Below are 22258 nucleotides of genomic sequence, written 5' to 3' on the forward strand. Positions count from 1 at the left end.
TTGGTTCTGTAAAATGCAGTAGAATCAAGGTATGCCAGATCAGGAGAAATATGAAAAAAGTGAAAGTTCATAAGGGTCAAGAATGTATGATAAACCAAAGAATAACATGTGAAACCACCTATGTGGTCTATTTGATAGAGTGTCAATGGGGATTACGGTATATTTGGAGTACAATTTGAAGCTTGAAGAAAATAATTTTGAAGCACATGCGTGCTGTGAAGCATAAGGAAATGAGCTATGCCATTGCCAGACATTCTTTGTTACATCCACAAAGTGAATGCAGCACTTTGAGATATTATGACATTGCCTGTATATTGAAACATGAAATAGGTAGTAATAGAGAACTCAAATTACATAGAATCCCTCCTTAATATAAAGTTTCATACTAGAGCTCCCTATGGGTTGAACAATGACATGGAAATGCATGTGCATCTGTAATAAACAGTGAAATTGGATTTAAAACCTTGAATAAATCTGATTGCAGATCAGTTTTGCTTTAAGAGATATGGAGAGTTAAAGCTAGCCATATGAAAGATTAATGTGACATCTGAGGTTTAATCAATAGTTAGGAGGTGAGAGAATTGATATGGATGGCTTGATAACACTAGAAGGTGAGCAATGAGCTGAAAACGTGGAGAGCCCAAATGAGATTTGCACAAGATGGATATACATCGATCATGTACTATCAGTGGATCATAACTCTTACACATGATATATTGCTAACAATTAATAGTTATATGAATACATGATCAAAGTGACTATGCTGGTGAGATAAGGTGACAAAGAAAGAGGTATAAAAATGTAAATCTTTTGAAATTAGCTCTGAGCAGTTAAAGGAGTGCAATCATGTGATAATGTGATAAATAAGTAAAGTTGATATAAACCTTTGTATATATTGCTATAGTATATGAGAACCGAAACATGGCTGGGAAATAGTATTGTGCCATATAGGCGATTTAACAATCATTCTGAGTGCCCTATTTGAATAACAGCCAAGAAACATTGAGCAATAGGAATATAAGTCATATAATGAGTAAGGAAATATTGGTATGTACACAGTTGTTTGCATAGAGTTATATAGTTTCAGTGTTGGACTTCAATTCCCATAATGCCCTATTGTGGGTAGCATAGGTGGAGAGATTCAAAATAGTGAGGGACAAGGTACTCACATATTATGAGCAAGACATGAAGTCGAAATGTGTTGGTGTGTGGAAGGTGGTGCTGTACGTACATATAAATATATATATATATATATCTATCTATCTATATATATATATATATATATATATATATATATATATATACATATATATATATATATATATATATACATATATATATAATTGAGAGACACAAACTTCCTTGAGTGCTGCGTTTATTGTTGAAGTGAAAAATAAATAAATATATATATATATATATATATATATATATATATATATATATACATATTTGACCTACTGTGGTCGCCAGTAGAACCTAGTTTCTTAGAAAGACGTTTTTTGACTTACTTATATCATTGGCGGTGGTTGATAGGTCTTTGAATCTTCACAAAATGTTCACACAAAATTCAACGCTCACTTCAGCTACTGTCGGGAAAGTTTTGGGGTGATCCATCAAGTGGGTGCTGGGACAAAAGGGGGGGCCAAAAACGTCTTTTCCCCAATGTTAATTTCCATAGGGATTTTGTAAACAACTACAGTCCAAACCGCTGGATGAATTTACACCAAACGTGGCTGAAAGCTAGCTTTTGTCCAGAAAACACCCTTTTGGTGATTTGTTGTAAATCAGTTCAGTAGTTTTCTAGCTATCAAATGAAAGCCAAATTTGTATGTATAGGGATGTGGATCCTATTAGGGTCCTCCTCGGATCCTCCATGGATTCAGAAGAAAAGCAGGGTCTTGATTGGCTGAGTGTAACCTGACAGAAAGTTGTGCCTGCCTTTTGTTTCTTGCATTGCCTAGAGGGGGGTGGTAAAAAAAGTGTGACTACATATAAGGGGTCAAGATACAGGTATCATGACCCCATAAGACACATGCCGGGATCCCTTTGGGACCCCTCATGGGCAAAAATTGCACGTATTTTTTTTCTGGACGATCCATGGATTCTTAAATCCTCCTTGAAGCCTCTGCAGATCCACCTCGAATCCAGGGGAAAAGCAAGGCCCTGATTGACTGACCACTACCTGACAGAAATATTCCCATGTGCATTACAAAAACCATAGAAATTCACTAAAAAAAAAAACATTACAAGGACGTTAGAGTTCGGTTGACGTCTTACCCATGCAAAACCATAGAAATTCAGCAGCCAGTTATAGTTATATATATGTGTGTGTGTGTGTGTGTGTGTGTGTATGTGTCAGACAATGCAGCCTTAGGGTTGTCTTCCCCCAACTTTTTGCCATCCTCCCTCTGTTTTTCTGATCTCATTTTTTCTGGTTTTAGGACTCTGTGCAATTTACCACTGCTGACCAGTGCTAAAGTGCTTGTGCTCTCTCCCCCAAACATGGCAACATTGGCAAATACCCAATTTGCATATTTAATTTATATATAAGTCCCTAGTAAAGTACACTAGAAATGCCCAGGGCCTTTAAATTAAAAGCTACTACTGGGCCTGCAGCACTGATTGTGCCAACCACATAAGTAGCCCCTTAACCATGTCTCAAGACTACCACTGCAAGGTCTATGTGTGCAGTAACACTTTCACTTTGACTTGCCATTTAAAACTACTTGCCAAGTGTTAAAGTCTCCTTTTTATTACATATAAATCACCTTTAAACTAGGCTCTAGGTAACCCATTGGAGTGGGTGTTATGTAAGTAAAAAGGCAGGACATGTACTTATAGGTTTTACATGTTCTGGTAGTAAAAAAATCCCAAGGTAATTTTTCACTTCTGAGAAGCCTGCTTCTCTCATAGGACAGCATTAGAAATGCCCTGAGATGTGTTTAAGTGTTAATTTCTGGTCTGAGAGGAATAGCCTTGTCCTGTTTGATATGGTTGGAATGGTAGTGAGAGATCCTACTTACTGGTGAAGTTGGATTCTACATTACTATTTTACAAATGCCACTTTTAGAAAGTACGCATTTCTCTATACTTACTGCTCTCTGTGCCTTAGAACCTGTCTCCAATACGCGTCTGGTCTGTGCTGGTTGGCAGCTCCCCTTCTGCATTCTGCCCAGACAACAATAAACACAGGACACTCAGCTCCATCTGCATTCCTCTGCATACTGAAGGGTCTCCCTGAGCAGGAAGGGTGGCCCTCACACAAAAGACTGATACGGCCCCCCCACAGGGGTCTTAGCAGATGGGGCTGGGTTAAAAGGGGAACCTGGGCACTTCAAAACCACTCTTTGCAGATTCCCCCACTTCAAAGGCACTTTTGCGTGTATATATACTGGGTCTGTAACCTCGACTAATCAGACACTTCTGGACCTACAACTGGACTCAGTAAGAGGTACTGCCTGGCTGCCCAAAGGACTCATCTGGACTGCTTTGCAGGAAGAATTGCTGGCCTGCTTGTTGCCCTGCTGCCTGCTGGCCCCTACCCTCCTCCACAACTGCTCTCCAAGGGCTTGGATTGAGCTTACCTCCTGTTCTGAGGTCTCAGGGCTATTGAAATCTTCAGAAAAGAGAAGAAAATGTATTGCATCAGAAAATCAACGCAACACCTGCAAAATTTGACACCACGCCTGCTAAATCGACGCAGCGCCTGTCTTACGGCTGAAAAATTGCTGCATTGCCTGCCAGATCGACACAGCATCTGTTGCCTCGGCACAACATGTTCTGGATTTTCTATGCATTGTCCCTGGGCATCAAAATATCCCTACATCACATTGAGGAGCCAAGGCTGCACTCGCAGAAACTGTTGAATCACCTTGCCATGTGGGAGGAAACGACACATCGCCTTCACTGCCCTAGAAAAAACATTGCATTTCTTTACTTTCCGATGCATCTCATCCTCTGCAACCCTCTGCGTCGTTATTTTGACACATCCAGGTTACAACCACTGATTCCTATGGATTGAGACTCATCTACACCTTTAAAAAGTGATATCTTGACTTGTGCATATTGGCTTTTTACGGTTTTGGTCTTATTTTATTCAGATAAATATTATATTGTTTTCTAAACTGGTGTGGAGCCTTTTTGTACTGCTTTCACTGTGTTACTGTATGAGTTATTGCAGAAATACTTTGCACATTTCCGTCTAAGTTAAGCCTTCATGCAGTGTACCAGAGCAAGGAAGAAGGAGGTATCATGTTGCATGGGTACCTTCGAGAAGCTGCAGTAGAAAGTATGAGGCCCCCTCATACTAAATATGTGGAATGGATACTTGCCAAGCATGGAGCTGGAACAGCTATGGCAAGTATCTATGAGCATGCCGTATTGTGCGATTAAATCTGATGCATTAAGGAGGAATCATTGCTTCACCTTACATTCAGCCTACTGGCTGGCCAAGATAAAAGGAGTGAGAGGTGCCAGGGAATTTAAATGTAAGCGCTGCAGAAACAGAGGGGCAGATGATGTTCATCTCTTAACTAAATGCCATGTTTTGGAAAGGTTTTGGCTCGATGTGGGTAAGATAATCTCAAACATCTTGGATCAGGATGTGGAGCTAAGACCTACTTTGATTATGTTTGGGGTAGAACAGCAGCAGTTTGGATTATGCTTATTTTCTATTTGGTTGATCTAGAAAGGAGGGATATTTGTTAAGTGTGGTGTCAACCCACACCCCCACCTGACAGGAATGGTTGAATTCAGTGAGACACTTCAGGGGATTGGACAATAAGATTAACTAGAACAAGAGTAAGGTAGGAAGAGGGGCATTTTGGAACTTGTTGGAAATTGATTAAAGACTGCTGTGTCCAGTGATTATACCTCTTGATCAGTTTGTATGTGTGGTGCTGGCCTTGGTGCTTAGAGTCACGTACCTGGCTGAAATTCGACTCCAGTATAAGCATGCACGGTAGATGAGAACAAGAGGGTACTTATTCAAAGTGATATGAGGAAAACTTCATTTTTATTTTTTAAACTACCCAAGAGTAAGCACAGGGTAATTTAGGTTGTGTTTTGACTAACCCTGACTAGAATTGTGGTCCCTACTTGGACAGAGTGCATACCTCTGCCAACTAGATACCCAATTTCTAACATTTTATGTATATATATCCCACTGCCAGTAGACAGTAGGTAGTTAACGTTAGGACCTAGTTTCCATAGGAAGAGTATCTATTGTTTTGCCAATAAGTTTGGGACTGTTTGCCAGATCATTACAACATTTTCAACAATTATGCTTCAGTGGGATCATTTGCTGTCTTGAACATTTGATGGTGATCCATCAAGCAGGGGCCCATAAAAAAGATGGGGCCCCTAAGTGCATTTTCCCCAATTCATTTTTCAATAGGGTCTTTAGAGACACTTCCAGTACAAACTGGTGAACCTAACTATACCAAATTTGGTAGAAAGCTAGATCCTTTTGGCAGATTGTGCATTTTGTGATTTGGTGTAAATCCATTCAGTAGTTCTGGAGTTATTAGAATGTAAAAAAAATAAAGATATCTATGGACGTGGACCCTCCACGGATGCAACTGTCCCCATCCTCATATGTGATTGGCTGCCAACATTTCAAATGTTTTTCAAAAAGAATCTCAGAACAATTTTCAGATCCGGATCTGCAGATTTTTATGAGATTCTTTTACAATAACAAGGTGGTCTCCCACCCTTTTCTGCAATTTTGCCCCCAGGTGGGCTAGGTCCCGTGGGCATTGGGGGCTTAAAAAGGGAGAGGGTTCACACAGCCCCCTTCTAGGGTTTATGTTAGCCCCGGGGACCACCAGTTCCCCGGGGTGGTGATGTTAAAATATGCGGCCCTCTTGCCCCGGGGACCACCAACTCCCCAAGGCAAAATGTGTATTTGTAATGGGGGAGGCCCATATGCCCTCTCCCACAGCCCTGAGGACCTCCCCAGGGCTGAAAATGAAATTTATGTGGGAGGCCTGCACAATTCCCCCATAGCCTCAGGAACTGTAACCTCCCTGCATCAATTGATTGAAATTAAGAGGGGGTCATGCTGCCCCCCGCTGCTCCAGGCCCTGTCACCTTCCCAGGGCTAAAAAAAATAATGAAGGGGTTCTGTCTAGGACCCCCAACACCGGGGATCACATCCTCCCCAGGGCTTACTTAAACATTGGAGGTGTGCTCTGTGGCCCCCCTCGTGGAGCCAGTAATGACCCTGGGAACCACCACCCGAAGGGTCAGCTCCTGCTGTGTCTCATGGTGCCCATCCCCAGTACATAGCTGTTTTGCTCTGACTTGTCAAGAGCTTTGACAGCTCTGTGGGCAAGAAATGTTAAAGTGCTATTGCCTGCTGGAAGTAGAGTTTTCATCTCTTTCCCTGCCCACAGAGATGGAGGCAGGGAAAGAGATGAAGCTATTGCTTTTGTACACAAGGATCTGTATGCTTAGCAGCTCTCTGTGGCAAGAGCAATGCTGGCTCCCGCAGGAGGTGGGGAGCTGGCTGGGACCACGAGGACCTTGATCTATGGTCACATTGCACACTGGGTGTGACATGGCTGGACCCTGCGGGATGGAGTCCCCGAGGTCAAAATTGGCCAGGGAGGGGACCACGCAGCCCCCCTCCTACATTTATTTATGGCCCTGCCCCATGGGATGGGGTTCCCATGGCTGAAATCGGCCCTGAGAGGGGGGTCGTATGCCCCCTTCCCTATTAACTGAATGCCGGGCCCGGGGGCTGGGGTTCCTGGGATCAAACTCAGCCCAGGGAGGGGGGCCGCATGGTTACGGCACCCTCATTTATTTATGGACATGCCCCAGGGGATGGGATCCCCTGGGCTGAAATTGGCCTTGGGCGGGGGGGCATGCAGCCCCCTCTCCTATTAAATGAAGGCTGGGCCCTGGGGGATGGGATCCCTGGGATCGAATTCGGCCCATGGAGGGAAGCCACATGGCCACCCCTCCTCCATTTCTTTATGTTTGGGGGATGGTGTCCCTGGGGGCTGAAATCAGTCCATGGTTCTCCCTTTAAATTGCTACAACTATGCAAATGTGAAAACACCTGGAAACTGCACACGCTTGGCCCGACACTGTTTGCCTTTGTAGTATGCAAAGGCATTCACGCATTTTACCAGGATGATGGACAGCTTACCAAAGGGCTTCCAGTGTGTTTCCCACTGATTTTGGTGACACAGTCTTGATGCTGAGGAATATGGGGGCATCCCTGCCAAACAAAAAAGCACTTAGGTCATATAGCTAGGAAGAAGGACCCTAGTTTGGTGGTGATATATGTCTTTGTAATCTTGTTGGCCTCTCTGTAGGAGGATTCATATTATCACACAATTCTAGAGAAAGAGGCAACAAGAACAATCATGTTGCCAAAATGCACACCTGGTCACTGGTGACATTTCCTTGTGCTCCATTAAACAGCTGTAGTGCAGAATACATATTTAACATTTAGCCAAGGAGGCAGAAAGAACTCCACGTGGGTAGATATTTTGTTCAAAGCTGTAGAGTCTTGTTGCATAAAAGGGTAGGTGATGTTCATTTGTGGCTGACCCACTCACACAGCTACTGACACACCCACAAAGACACTCACTTAAAGATGTACTCACATACTCATTCAAACACTCATGCATCAACTCACAGAACCACTCAGATGCTTATGTACCCACACACACACACACTTAGACACTCATATACCCACTCATAGATCCATTCAGACATTCACACATCTACTCACCGACCCTCTCAGACACTCAAGCACTGACTCACAGACTGGCTTACTCATGCACCCACTCACAGGCCCACTCTGAGAGTCATGCACTTACAGACCCACTAAGGAACTCATGCACTCACTCACAGATGCACTCAGAGACTAATGTATCCACTCACAGACCTACTCAGACACTCACAGACCCACTCTGAGGCCCACTTAGACACTCATGCACCCACTCACAGACCCACTAAGAGACTCACCCACACACTCACAGACCCACTCAGACATTCTCACACCCACTCATAAACCCACTCTGAGACTCACACACTCAATCAGACTCACCCAGAGACTCACAAACCCACTCACAGACCCACTCAGACACTCACACATCCACTCACAGACCCAATCAGACATTCACACACCCAATCACAGATCTACTCAGACTCTCACACACCCACTCACAGACACACACTCACACACCAACTATCAGAGATTGTCTCACACCCACTCTTACACCTACATAGACCCACTCAACTTCACTCTCACACCCAGACAGACACTGGCACACCCACTCTCACACCCAGAGACACCCTTTCACATCTATTTATATACCAAGAGAGATGCTGAGTGGCCAACCCCTGCTGGGCACAGCTGATGTCTGTGTGCTGTCAGGGGTTGGGTGGTTATGGGGGTTTGGCAGCAGGGCCTGGTAGCAGGCCAGGCCCTGTGGCCAACCCCCTACACGCACAGCCAAAGGTCGTGCATGGCCATGTTTCCCAAGCCTAGTCTCTGGACAATAGATCACACTATGAATGAGTTACAAGACACTCAGAAAATGTAACAATTTTAAAGACGCTATAAAACTGAACAAAACACCAGACATATTGTGCACTGGAAATACATGTAAAGATATAGCATGCTGCTTTGACACAAATGTTAAACATTTTGAACCAAACCCTCCCCACATATCTTTCATACTCGTGTTGAGCAGTTTTTAAGATATCTAACTGTCAGGAATATAAAAATATCATCTCCAATATAAACCTACCTAGTCACTTCCTTGACATTCTACCCGTCAGTGTTGCAAAAGAGATTCAGAGCATCCTAATGCCACACTTGTTAGCTCCTATACATCTTGAATGCCTGAAAATAGACTAGTATTCCCATTTACAAAAAACAACAAGTGTTCTGAAAGACCTCAACAATTACTGATGAATCGTCAGGCTTCCTTTCTTGACTAGAAATCTTGTAAAGCTGAGCCAATATCTAATGTAAGCAGTCTGGTGATGACAACTTGCTGGATGGATTACAATTTGCTTCCAAGTACACTGAATTACAGAAACAGCCAACCAGCAATTATCAGATAACACCCTTATATTCTTGGAAAATGGTGACTCATGTCTTCTTGTTCTACTTGGCCTCTCTCTAACACTGTCAACCATGAAATCTTTCTACAATTGCTACATGCGCACAAGGGCTTTAATGGGGAAGTCCTGAAATGAATCAAGTTCTTCCTCAACAACTGCTCACAAGTCATCAAAATGGATCATGAGGTCTCATACCTTGTTGCTGTCTCCCTGGGCCTCCACCAGGGCTTCATGCTAGCACTCACCTTGTTCAGTCTCTGCATCGTACCCTTGTGTAATCTCATCAAGGACTCTAGACTATTTTACCCCGAATTGTTTGAAGATGAATCGCAGGTTTACCTTAAAGTCTAATGGCCAGCTGAGATGTCCAGGCTGGCCCCTGGTCTTGGCAAACAACAATCTTAGATGACTTTTCACACTCTTAAATCCAACAACCAAAATACTGAGGGGCAAATTAATACTTTTTGATGCAAAACTGCACTAATGCAGTTTTGCATCAAAAAGTTTAGCACCAGCTTGCCCCATTCCTGTGCGCCAGCCGGCCGCTATATTTATGGAATGGCGCAAGCCGGTGCAAAGGGTGGGCTAGTTTAAAAACAATTACGTTAGCCGGGTGGGTGTGGTGGTATGGAAGAACGGGGTTTTGCACCAAAAATGACGTTAGGCTGGTTAGAGGCAAAAAAAATGCCTCTAACCAGCCTAGCATCGTTTTCTGATGCAAAACCACCCATACCACATGACTCCTGTCTTAGAAAAGACAGGAGTCATGCCCACCACCCCAATGGCCAGCATGGGAGACCAGTGTCCCCTGGGCCTGGCCATTGCACTCTGTACCATGCAGGGGGCCCCAAGTTGGGCCCCCGATGGCACCTTAATTAAAAAAAAGAAATACTTACCTATATTTACCCTATTTACCTGGGATGGGCTCCCCCATCCTCTGGTGTCCCTCTGGTGTGATGGGTGAGTTCCTGGGGCTTGAAGAGGGTGTTTAACCATGGAAATGGGTCCACAGGTCCCCTAACGCCTGGTCTGACCCAGGCGTTAAATAATGGTGCAATGCAAGCTTTGCACTATTAGTTAGCCCCTCCTCCCACCCGTGCGTCATTTTAGTACAGGAATAGATAAGGGGCTATGGGGTTAGCACAATTGCTTAGATGGGAACACCTACCTTGCATCTCATTGATGCAAGGTAGGTTCACACATCTAAAAAATGGTGCAAACTCCAATATTTTGATGTTAGATGTGTCTAACGTCAAAATATAAATATGGAGTTCGTTTGGCGCCAAATTTGCATTAAAACAAAGATGCACATTTGGCGCAAATGGAATATAAATATGCCTCTAAGTCCCTTATCATTGCACCAAATCTTCCTCAACAACTATCCATGAATGGCTTTGTTCTACAAATATACCCTACAGTGAATGACTTGCGATTGTTAAAGCCATCTGAAAGCACTGATGGCCAGATTTAAAGAAAAGTGGCACAGCGCGGTGCTGCGCCAAAATTGGCAGCAATGCGCTGCGTCACTTAGAAACGTAGTGATGCGCCATATTTAAGGGAATACGGCGCACCCCTGTATTTCCTTTTGCACTGGCGCTAAATTTAGCTGCCATCACCAACGCAGGCATCCTTGCACCATCGAGCAATGATGTTTGGGTTGAAGGGTGTGTTTTTTTTATTTTATGTGCGGGAAGGTGTCCCTTCCTGCACATAAACAATCACTAATCCCGCTTTGGCACTTCTGTGTGTGCTGCACAATGCTGCACACACAGAAGTGCCAAAGCGTAATTTTCAAATGATTGTTTATGTGCAGGAAGGGACACCTTCCCGCACATAAACAATCATTTCTGGCATTTTGCTATTTCTATGCATGCTGCAGAATGCAGCATGCATAGAAAAAGCAAAAAACGAGGAGGAATAAAAGTATTCCTCCTCGTTGCGCCATGCTAACGTCACCCATGGGGGTGGCGTTAGATTTTAGCGCTGCCTCAGGTTTACGAGATTTCATAAATCTGAGGCAGCGTCAAAATGCAATGGGTGTTGCTGTGGCACGCCCACAGCAACACCCATTGCATGCCCCTTCCACGCACAATGCTGTGTTGGAAGGGGCCATATTTACAAGGTGGCGTTAAGCCACAAAAACTGGCTTAACACTACCTTGTAAATATGGTGCTGTGCTTAGCACCACAGGAGCGTCACTAAAAGTGAAACTCCTATGGCACTAGGGGCCTATAAATATGGCCCTGAAAGTTTACTGTTTCCCCCTGTCTGCCAGTAAACATTTGCAGTCTGCTCAGTAGGGACCGCTGGCTTTGCTTTGTTTTATTATTTCACATGTTCTTAGTCACAAAAGCAAAAATAATATTAGCTGAAGTTTGTGTCACTAAATATGTATTAACATTATTATGATCATTATGATTATAATAATAATAATAATAATAATATTAATACGTATTATTATAATTACATATTAGTCATATTCGTAGTAATAATAATTCAATGATAATAATTATTATAATAATTGGAATCACCATAATACCAATAAAAACAATTCTCAGCTCAGTCTTTCTTGACAGGATCAGACTTTCTTTGTAACCTGCAGTTCACTGTATCTTTCAGAAGTAAGTGTTAAAATCACTGAATCGTTCTTAGAACTGTAGGCATGGGTAGGAGCAGTGCATTCACTCTTATAATGTCTTTCACATTGTGGCACTTTGTTAGGTATTTAGGGGGACAATATTGGAATACTGGCACAAAAGCAATGTGACAGGGGCGTTACAAAAGTAGGAGGGTCCCCTTGCAAGATATGCTGAAGGGGCCCCCTCACCAATGTCTTTCCCCTTCCACCTCCAAAATAATTCTCATTTACGTATAGTTTACAGCATTAAGGAGTGCTACAGATAAACCAAGCAATTAATATGAGGTTGGTTTACAAAGTAGGAGGCTTATAGCAAGTCCCTCAATTTACAAAGAGAGGAAGGCTTAAAAATGGTTCTCTCATCAACAATGTTGATACGTGGACAAATTTGGATTTGTTAGTGCAGCTTGTCTAAAATACCATGTTTTTGAGCCACACCAAGCCCCTTTGCTGCCAGGCCTTTTCCCCCTGATGTGCCGAGCCTTTTTGTGGCTATTTGGGGCAGTTCGCACTTAGGCCCTCATAACTTTTTGTTCACATAAGCTACCCACGCCAAATTTGCATCCTTTTTCTCCAACGTCCTAGGGATTCTAGAGGTACCCAGACTTTGTGGGTTCCCCTGAAGGAGACCAAGAAATTAGCCAAAATACAGTGAAAATTTTGTTTTTTTCAAAAAATTGGAAAAAAAGGGCTGCAGAAGGCAGCTCGTGGTTTTTTCCCTGAAAATGGCATCAACAAAGGGTTTGCGGTGGCAAGATCACCATCTTCCCAGCTTTCAGGAACAGGCAGACTTGAATTGGAAAACCCAATTTTTCAATACAATTTTGACATTTTACTGGGACATACCCCATTTGTTACTATTTGTTGTGCTTTCAGCCTCCTTCCAGTTAGTGACCAAAATGGTCAGATCCCAGAAAGCTAAACATTTCTGAAAAGTAGACAAAATTCTGAATTCAGCAAGGGGTCATTTGTGTAGATCCTACAAGTGTTTCCTAAAGAAAATAACAGCTGAAATAAAAAAATATTGAAATTGAGGTGAAAAAAACAGCAATTTTTCTTCCCGTTTTACTCTGTAACTTTTTCCTGCGATGTCAGATTTTTTAAAGGAATATACCGTTGCATCAGCTAGACTCTTCTGGTTGCGGGGATAAATAGGGCTTGTAGGTTCATCAAGAACTCTAGGTACCCAGAGCCAATAAATGAGCTGCACCTTGCAATGGGTTTTTATTCTATACCGGGTACACAGCAATTCATTTGCTGAAATATAAAAAGTGAAAAATAGGTATCAAGAAAACCTTTGTATTTCCAAAATGGCCACAAGAGAAGGTGTTGAGAAGCAGTGGTTATTTGAACATCTCTGAATTCCGGGGTGCCCATACTAGCATGTGAATTACAGGGCATTTCTCAAATAGATGTCTTTTTTAGACACTGCCTTCCATTTGGAAGGACAAAATGTAGAGAAAGACAAGGGGCAATAACACTTGTTTTGCTATTCTGTGTTCCACCAAGTCTCCCGATAAAAATGGTACCTCACTGGTGTGGGTGGGCCTAGCTCCCACAAAAGGAAATGGCCCAAAACACAACGTGGACACATCACATTTTTTCACAGAAAACAGAGGTGTTTTTTACAAAGTGCCTACCTGTGGATTTTGGCCTCTAGCTCAGCCGACACCTGGGGAAACCTAGCAAACCAGCAAATTTATGAAAACTAGACACCTAGGGGAATCCAAGATGGGGTGACTTGTGGGGCTCTGATCAGGTTCTGTTACCCAGAATCCTGTGCAAACCTCAAATTTTGACCCAAAAAACACTTTTTCCTCTCATTTCGGTGACAGAAAGTTCTGGAATCTAAGTGGAGCCACAAATTTCCTTCCACCCAGCATTCCCCCAAGTCTCCTGATAAAAATGGTACCTCACTGGTGTGGGTAGGCCTAGCGCCCACGAAAGGAAATGGCCCAAAACACAACGTGGACACATCACATGTTTTCACAGAAAACAGAGGTGTTTTTTACAAAGTGCCTACCTGTGGATTTTGGCCTCTAGCTCAGCCGGCACTTGGGGAAACCTAGCAAACCAGCGCATTTTTGAAAACTAGACACCTAGGGGAATCCAAGATGGGGTGACTTGTGGGGCTCTGACCAGGTTCTCTTACCCAGAATCCTTTACAAACCTCACAATTTGACCAAAAAAACACTTTTTCCTCTAATTTCGGTGACAGAAAGTTCTGGAATCTGAGAGGAGCCACAAATTTCCTTCCACCCAGCGTTTCCTCAAGTCTCCCGATAAAAATGGTACCTCACTTGTGTGGGTGGGCCCAGCGCCCACGAAAGGAAATGGCCCAAAACACAACATGGACACATCACATTTTTTCACAGAAAACAGAGGTGTTTTTTACAAAGTGCCTACCTGTGGATTTTGGCCTCTAGCTCAGCTGGCACCTGGGGAAACCAAGCAAACCACCGTATTTTTTAAAACTAGACACCTAGGGGAATCCAAGATAGGGTGACTTGTGGGGCTCTGACCAGGTTCTGTTACCCAGAACCCTTTGCAAACCTCAAAATTTGACCAAAAAAACACTTTTTCCTCTCATTTCGGTGACCGAAAGTTCTGGAATCTGAGAGGAGCCACAAATTTCCTTCCACCCAGCGTTCCCCCAAGTCTCCCGATAGAAATGGTACCTCACTGGTGTGGGTAGGCCTAGCGCCCACGAAAGGATATGGCCCAAAAACACAACGTGGACGCCTCACATTTTTTCACAGAAAACAGAGGTGTTTTTTACAAAGTGCCTACCTGTGGATTTTGGCCTGTAGCTCAGCCGGCCCCAGGGGGGGCAGAAATGGCCTAAAATAAATTTGCCCGCCCAACCCCCCCCCCCCAAGGGAGCGACCCTTGCCAACGGGGTCGCTCCCCCTGCGTGACATTGGCGCAAAAAAAAAATCCCCGGTGCCTAGTTGTTTCTGCCCCCCTTGGGGGCAGATTGACCTAAAATCTGCCATCTGCCCCCAAGGGGGGCAGAAATGGTCTAAATACAATTTTCCTCCCAGGGGAGCGACCCTTGCCTAATGGGTCGCTCCCCATCTTTAAAAAAACAAACAAACAAACAAAATAAAATTATTTTTTGCCCTGGCGCCTAGAGGTTTCTGCCCCCCCTGGGGGCAGATCGGCCTAATAACAATAGGCCGGTCTGCCCCCAGGGGGGGGGCAGAAATGGCCTAAAATAAATTTGCCCCCCGCCCCCCCACATCCTCCGTGGAGTGACCCTTGCCTATGGGGTCGCTCCCATTGCGTGACGTTGGCGCAAAAAGAAAGATCCCCGGTGCCTAGGGGTTTCTGCCCCCCTTGGGTGCAGATTGACATAAAATTGGCCGATCTGGACAGAAATGGCCTAAATACAATTTGCCCCTCCAGGGGAGTGACCCTTGCCTAAGGGGTCGCGCCCCCTCTGTAAAACAACAACAACAACAAAAATCCCCGGTGACTAGTGGTTTCTGCCCCGCTTGGGGGCTGATCGGCCTAATTAAAATAGGCTGATCTGCCCCCCAAGGGGGGCAGAAATGGCCTCAAATAAATTTGCCCCCCAGGGGAACGACCCTTGCCTAAGGGGCCGCTCCCCTTACGTGAAATTCACGGGAAAAAAAAAACTCCCTGGTATCTAGTGGTTTCTGTCCTCCTTGGGGGCAGATTGGCCTAATAAAAATAGGCCAATCTGCCCTCAAGGGAGGCAGAAATGTCCTAAATATAATTTGCCCCCTAGGGGAGCGATCCTTGCCTAAGGGGTCGCTCCCCACCTCAAAAAAAAAAAAAAATCCCTGGTGCCTAGAGGCTTCTGCCTCCTCAGCGGCAGATCGGCCTAATAATAGGCCGATCTGCCCCCAGGGGGGGCAGAAAAGTTCTTTAAAAAAAATGCCCCCCCTGGGAGCGACCCTTGCCCAAGGGGTCGCTCCCTTACGCCAATTTCCTTCAAAAAATTAAATCCCTGGTGTCCAGTGGGTGTTTTATCAGCCAGATTGCTTGCAATCCGGCTGCTAAAACGCTGAGAGAGACTTCAAAGGGAAGGAAATTCCTTTCCTTCCCTTTGAAAACTCTCCGGCCTCCTCTACTTGATCAGGAGAGAAATGCAAAGCATTTCTCTTCCGATCGCACTGGAAGCTGAGCTTCCAGCGCGATAGGAGGAGGCCTTGTGACAATCAGCGCACGATCGCGCGCTGACATCACAGAGGGAAGGGGGGTAGGAGGTGGAAGGGGAAGAGCTTCCCCTTCCATCCCTGCCTTGGGGGGGTGAGGGTGGCAACCCTACAGAGGGAGCGCAAGCGCTCCCTCTGGGCTCTGTGCCCAGGACGTAATGGGTGCGTCCTGGGCACACGAGCACTGTGCCTCAGGACGTACCCATTATGTCCTGGGCACAGAAGGGGTTATTTTCATTGGCCTCTATATTTAGGCTACTGTCAAACATAAGGTCTATTATATGTTCTATAAACATTTTCGTTTGGTATCGGGTATACAGGTATGCAAAAATTTAAATATAGCATATTTCATTAAAAACTGATCAAATTACTTTCTGATTTCAAACATAAGACACCTTTAAATGCAACATACCACTTCAACATAATTTGATTTCTTACTGAGCATAGTCATCTTCCTACATGTATCATGGGCACTGACTCATTCTATTTCTCCATTTATTGATCAACACAGTCTAAAAGAATAAGACTAATATCCTAAATTTCATTACAACAGAAAAGGCAGGTTTTAGAGACTTTGAATAAATAATTTGTTAAGTCTGGCTCATTTAAAATCTTTGCCTACTACTGGACCCTAGGCAATGAACGTTTGTGGTAATTAAGAAGTGAAGCAAATCAAAAAACATCAAATATTCTCAAATTCTCATTGACATTTTCTTTTAAGGTGAGAACACCGTAACATTTAACAAAGAAAAAAACATAACAGTTTTTTAAAAACAGTTTTACGGTTAATCTAGCATTGCAATAATGCTTTTCATAGGTGAAATGGTCATGAAACAAAGCACTAATATTCTCTTTATTCATTCGCTTGTTTCCACAGGGCTTTTTCCATCATAAAATGTTATATTATGGCCATGACACTGTTCAAAATTAACAAAGGGGGGAGAACAAGTAAAATAAATGAAACAGGAATTTGTCCTTGCTATTATCTCAGCCAATTATATGTCATCGTGCAGGCCTCAAGTGCAAAACCCAGACTTAAATGCAACATTTGGTTGAGGCCTACAAAATCCTTTCATACAAGTTAATTATTATAATGTTTTTAATCTTTAAAAAAATCTCTCACTCTTTGCCCATCTGCTGGTTTGGAACCATCACAAAATCACATTCACAGATGTATTCAGAGTTCACTACCATCTTACGCTGCATCTCTCCTTTTTCTTTCAGATTTTCTTTTACTTTTAGTCTGTTATTTTCTTTAATATTGCACTCACTTCTAAATCTTTCTTTATTCTTCTATCCATTTCTTTATTAATAGAATCTTCATTGTCTTGTCTTGTGAATCCCTAGTGTAGATAAAAAACACACAAATAATATTAATACAGTAACTAAGATCGCTTTGAGGATTCCGCCTCCTGCTGATTTTAATCAGTCACCTATTCAAGCAATTCCCTTAGCAAAGCTTTGCACTACGCTAGCAGTTTCTAAAGGTTCTAAATCAAGCTTTAGATCAAAAATATTCTTTGCATAGTCTACAATTGTCTTACTCTTGTTCAGTATATAGTGCACCAATTCTCATTTTTCAGCATCTTGCAGTCTCTGCCTTTCTCTGCCAGTAAAATGACTAAAGTATAATGATTTTGAAGTAACAATGATATAATCACTACGAATTCTGTGTTTTCAACTACTTAAAGCTCCAGCTATACTACTTGCTAGTTTGTCTACTACTGTTGAAAGCTTTCTAATCCTATTATCATTTAAATCTACGCCTACTGTGCTGTAATCATTCCAGATATGTCTCCCACTAATTGCATTCCTTCATTTGCACTGTGTGAATTCCCATGTGTAGGTGTCATTGTTAGAGCACCTAGACTAACCTAAATAGCAAATTCCCTCCCAGTCTGCTGCCAATATAAAATAAGCATTGTGTCTGCAGAGAACATGCACTCCAGATATTATGAATCATCCTCCTGCAAAATTTGCCATGTTCCTCCTGATAACACAACAATATGGTCACAATTGCTTTTCCTTACTGGTGCCTTTTTCCCATGAATTCTCCTTTTAAACACACATACTTTCCCTTTGTGTCTCTTATCTCATTTTAATTTTGAAAAAGGCATTTTCTTTCTAACCTCATCTTTTTTTCCATACAAGATGTCTTTCCTTTTATATGCATTTCTTGCAAACTGTGCATTTTTCTCCTTTAACATCATTTAAAATCTTTTTCTAGTGGGTCAGTTAAGCAAGCTAAATTGTTTTCATGAGCTTTAACAGTATTTACAGGAAGAGAAGGTCTAAAATAATACTGTGCTGTCTCTATCTACTTAGCTTATAGATGTAGATTCATGATCTTCATTAATGTAGCTTTTAAAAGAATTATGTAAACAATAGAGAAATATTATTCAAAGTGCATCTGTCTGTATACTAATCGAAGCAATATACTGCATGATATACCATATAGAAGGGGAATATGATAATAAGCAACTTGTTCATCAGCTAAAGAAGGTATGTGTGTGCATACATAACAGTCCTTTGCATCAATGGCTTTTGCATCTTCTTGCACTAATCTGAAATAAACGTTTGTCGATTAATCCTCCTTTGTGTAGTCTACAAAAGAATCCTTCAATTCATTTTCATTGATACCTGTTCTTGATGTGGCGTTAGTCAATGTATCAACAGATTTCTCTGTCTCTGGTGTAAAATGTATCAGTAATAATATGACACCTGCCAACAAAACTATTAGGAAAAATATAATGCCTATAATAATGTTACATCTATTTCTGGTTAAGGTACACATGTTTATCTAAAGTCAGATCTTATAAAGCAATGTATGTGTAACAGGAAAGTTAATGTTTTTATCTCAGTCTGCAACTTTTTAAATTATTTTCTTCTTGTTAGTTTATTGCAGCTTCATTTACAACAGTCTTCGTATAGTCTTCCTTAAACCTACTCTGTGTTCCTCAAAAATGTTACCATTATTCTTCTTCTGCTGCCTTGGGCCTAGGTACTCTTCTTATCTTCTATTAGTAACTTTATCAAATCATTATTTCAAACAGTTCATTGAATGCATTTGTTCACTACTGAATTTCTTCTGAATAACTTCAAGGAGGTTCGGGCAACCCCTTATTTCAGTCAAACACATCTGAGATTTGGATGTTTGGCATTTGGCTCACATAATATGTCCATTCAGGTGCTGAGCATGTTCAACATAACTTCAACAGAGTACTCTAGCTCTTTTTAATCTTCTGAGTGCATGTTGATCTTCTGTGTCACTTACACAACTTGATTCTATTTCTTCATCAGTTGTCAGAGGTATAGATCAAACTGACACATTTTATTTCAACTTCTTTGGATTGAAATTATTTGGCCATTTAGCATTGTGGGCATCTTTTGTTGTTTTTGACCTAGAGCTTGTTCCTTCTCCTGGATTTTCTTGTTTCTCAAGTATTTACACTGTAACTTCAGCTTGAGTCTATTTTTGTCCACTCTCTGTGTCCAGTATCACTCTGTGAGATACAATATCACTCTGTGAGATATACAACAATTGGATTTCTTCACCGGTCTGCAGATCTGCACCCCTTTCTACTTGCTGGCTCTAATCACAAACTCTTCTTTTCTGTATTTGAGTTTGTACAACTTGCAATGGTGCATTCACCAGTGTTCTTGGTTCTGGCACATTGAACACTATTTTTCATAAGGATCTCTAGGTATGAGAGGCATGTACCCAGTTTGGTACTCTGGCACACTTGACAGCTGCATTTTTTATCAGAATTACTTGATAGGGACCCTTCAACCTTGACTGCAGACAGGACTTTTTCATGTGCTTCTTGGCAAGGACCCATTTGCTGGACTGAGGTTATAGCATTGCTCTTGATGTGTTATAGTGAGACTGTAATTCCTCCTTGTTGTGTAGGTTTCCTCTCATCTAGAGAAAATGCACACTATAACCAGGACATATCTCAGCCTGTTGCAAAAAGTCATCTTGATAAAGTGCATTTGCATTATGTTGAAAGCACCTCCTCCTCTTCCTACATGACTCATTGCAACTGGTGTTTGTTTTCTGACATGTTTCACATTGGTGGCACAATTCTTCTGCATAGGCTGTAAATGTGAGATTAAACCAATTCTGCCTGAATGACTTGACAAAGTATCCGTGTCTAAATATGTAGGTCCATGGAAATTTCCAGTGCTTCAATGTTTTGTTGCTGGAAGCATGTATTTGCTGCTCATATTTGGTCAATTTGGAATTAGTCATGTATTGGGTTTTTGTTCGGGTAAGCAAAACCTTAACTGAGTTAGGAACCATTACAGTTAAAGGATGTCCCATCGCTATGTTTTCACATCTCTCGAGACAAGCAATGACTACTGCTACTGTTTTAAGGTAACCAGGCAATGTGGCAGCTATAGGATCAGTGTGACCAAAAAATATGCCACTGACCTTTTTGCATCACCATGCGTCTGTGTAAGATCTGAGAGAGTGCAGCCCTCTGTTTCACTGCAAAATAATGTAAAACTCTTTGAATAATCAGGCATTCCAAGTGCCAAGGCATGACAGAGACTTTCTCTCAGCTCTAGGAAAGCATTCATGCATTTGTTGTCCCTTGGAGTTGGATCAGGCATATCTATGTGTGTCAGCCCTAGTAAAGGCTTTGTCACCATGGAAAGGTTGGGTATCAGTTGTCTGCAGTAGCCAACCATTTCCAAAACCATCCTGACTTCTCTTTGCGTCTTTAGAGGACCCATTCACAAAATGCCTACCACTCTTTCTTTTGACACTTTCCTTGTTCCTTTTCTCAGTGCTAAGTCCCAAGTATTGGACTTCTTTAGAGTATTGTAACTTGTTTGGGGACACTTTGGGCCTCATTGCGACTTTGGCGGTCTTTTTGGAAGACCACTGCGGTAGTGGCCGCCAAAAGATCACATGTCGGCGGTAAGCTGACCGCCATATTAAGAGTCACACTTTGAAGCCGCTAAAAAACAGCCAACATTCAGACACCATCAGATCACAGGAGGGGGGAAAAGAGGCGGTCCTATGACCAGCACCGCCAGCCCGACAAAATTCCACCCATCAGATTATGACCCGGAAAACACCACAGAAATTCTTTCATGGAAGAAAACCATTGGCGGTACGAACTGCTGCGGTCAAAACTCACTATTGTCAGAACATAACACCATATTGTATAGTTTGAGTACCCCACACCTGACACACATCCACACACTTGATACACCTACTCACTGCATTATATAACACACCCCTACACAACCCACAATCCTGTGAAACAAAAACACCATTCACATACACCAAGAGCAGAAAAAATTTGAAAGAAAGAAACTTTACACAATAGGCACACATACACATCTCACTCATTACACACCACTCAACTGCTCCACCAACACAATACACACATCACTAGCACACAACTTGCGGCAACTGTCTCACCCTCACAATGTAGCATCCACACCTCACCAAGTACACAGCACTGCACCCTAACACTCATACCACCCACACACGCCGTCTACACAACCACTACTATGTCCCCATAAAAACACCCATGAATGTTCCAAAATTGTTCAGACAATCAGAGAGTTGTATCGAGTACATCATGGACGCTGGTGCCAGGTGACTGTCGGCAAGAGAGGCAGGCGGGGCGAGGCACGGCACGGCACGAGAGAAGTGCCACAGGTGTTGCTGACGCCATCGCGAACGCGAGGTATAGCAAAGCAAGCGGGACAGCGGTACCATGGTGTTGCGGTGTTGTGGAGAGCCACAGAGGCCCTTGTCCTTGGCCACAGAGCAGGCGTCGGACCCGTCAGGCGGTGAACTGGGTAGTTTAGGGCAGTGAGGACCCTGGAGATGCTAGATGGGTTCTTCTGGCCTGGATGTCACCGTCTGATAGCCCATTTGCTGTGGAGGTTTCACCTGGCCTCTCTTGTTCCTATTGTGGTGGTGGCTCGAGTTATGGTCCTGTGGCCCTGTGTGTGGCCAGCCAGCCAGCCAGTGTAGGATGTCAGCTGCCCAGTAGGGCAAGGATTTAGGACACGCCCGTGTGGGGCTGCCTGAATGTTTCAGGTGACTACACCAACTGCATCAACTGTTCAGTCGTTTGCTCTACCCACACAAGGTACTTACAAACCAGGTATTGTGCCACTGGTGCTGCCGAGGCTCACTGAGGTTTGCGGGGACCATAATGAGGAGGTGGGCTGCAGGCGGACAGCAGGCGACAGGCACAAAGCAAGTAAGCAATTTAAGTGAAGTAAGTTATGTGAGAGAGTGACTGAAAGAAGGGGGAGAGGAGCAGCAGTTCAAGGAAATTAGCCACGTTTCCGCAAAAAATTGTCAAACTGTCAA

This window comes from Pleurodeles waltl, chromosome 2_1, assembly GCF_031143425.1.
Source record: "Pleurodeles waltl isolate 20211129_DDA chromosome 2_1, aPleWal1.hap1.20221129, whole genome shotgun sequence".
In the NCBI taxonomy this organism is placed as follows: domain Eukaryota; kingdom Metazoa; phylum Chordata; class Amphibia; order Caudata; family Salamandridae; genus Pleurodeles; species Pleurodeles waltl.